This window comes from Odontomachus brunneus, unplaced genomic scaffold (assembly GCF_010583005.1).
Source record: "Odontomachus brunneus isolate Ranch 3 - 2012 unplaced genomic scaffold, Obru_v1 Obru_scaffold_138, whole genome shotgun sequence".
NCBI lineage: Eukaryota > Metazoa > Arthropoda > Insecta > Hymenoptera > Formicidae > Odontomachus > Odontomachus brunneus.
In genome coordinates this window covers 608,440-609,818 of record NW_022639588.1, presented here as the reverse complement: position 1 = coordinate 609,818, position 1,379 = coordinate 608,440, and the positions used below count along the sequence as shown (strand labels likewise).

At 34.2% G+C, this 1,379-nt stretch overlaps 1 long non-coding RNA gene across 1 annotated transcript; it reads right to left on the bottom strand.

Moving 5' to 3' along the window:
- Positions 1–28: 28 nt before the first annotated feature.
- On the bottom strand, positions 29–1,126 carry LOC116850242. The gene is made up of 3 exons (XR_004379289.1): positions 929–1,126; positions 730–835; positions 29–373 (listed from the first exon to the last, which is right to left on the bottom strand). It is a non-coding gene; the product is annotated as an uncharacterized LOC116850242 (long non-coding RNA).
- Positions 1,127–1,379: the final 253 nt, after the last annotated feature.

The window sequence follows — 1,379 nt, the reverse complement described above, 5'->3', positions numbered from 1 at the left end:
TATATATATATATATATATATATATATATATATATATATATATATATATATATATATTAACTATCATACATTAACTTTTCATAATAAATAAAAATAAAAAATTATTAAATATTTTTCTAAAATAAAAATAAAAACGTTTCCAGCTAATACCGTGTTGATTATTCAGTATTTGGATCATTGTAAGCACAAAGATCTTCCTTTTCGACGAGCAACGTCAAAAATTGTATTTTCAGACGAGCTCTGTCGCGGTATGGCAGCCTTCGCATGCCTTTTCTCAACCGTGCTAAAAATCCATCTAGCGGATCAGTAACCTGCGCTGTTGGTTCTTTCAATGCTTCTATTAAGGCTTATTGCAAAGCATCGTTCTTTTGCTCTAAAATATAATATATACTTTCATATATCAACCGAATTACATTATTACATTAATTGTATCTTTACAAATCGCAAATATCATACATATATTATGCATAAATCATAACATTATAGTTTTTAATTATTTATAATGTTTCTGCAATGTTGTTTTAACATTTCCGATGAAATGTTACAATTCCATGTCTATGCTATGTTTCTATAATGTATTACGTTGAAATTTGAAGTAATGTAACGTTCCTGCAACGTAACCGCAAGCTTCTGTGCTGTATGAGAAAGCTTTTATATGCAAAAATGCAAGCAACACGAACACTCTATTGATATACAAATGTAACCTTAAAAAATTTTGTATCGACATACCCTGAGTACCCAGACAGCACAAGAACTTCTGAGAACGTTCCAGGGATATTCTGAGGATATTGGGACGTTCTCAGAACGTACTTAGGACGTTCCCTGGATATCTGTGCTGTTAGGATAGTGAATCAGATATGACGGATCAGATATAACGCTATTACAACATTATATAATAAACTCGATATAAAGCTATTTCTTAACTTACTCTGATTTGATTATCCATTTCTTATTATTGCTTTGCAAAACTTTTTATATGTGACAATATCCATTTTATCACACCTTTTAGTTCAAACGACACTAAAAGATATGCTTACTAATCAGCAAAAAATTGGATTTGGCGTAACAAAAATAGCGTAAAGAGCACAAGATAACTAGGCGGAAACTGGTACTTAAAGAGATGATGTGATTGGTTGGCACAAGTTACGCTTACGCAAGTTACACCGCATGGGAAGGCATCCTAATGGATCCTGCACACAGGACGCGGTAATGTTTACCGCGCGGCAAAAGTCCGCGCGACAGCCAATCAATATGTTGTTTTTCCATAAGAGCTAGAAGGTTATTACGGAAAGCAGCATATTGATTGGCTATCGCGAGAACTTCCGCCGCGCGGCAAGCATTACCGCGTCCTGTGTGCAGGAGCCATAAGTACCCATGGA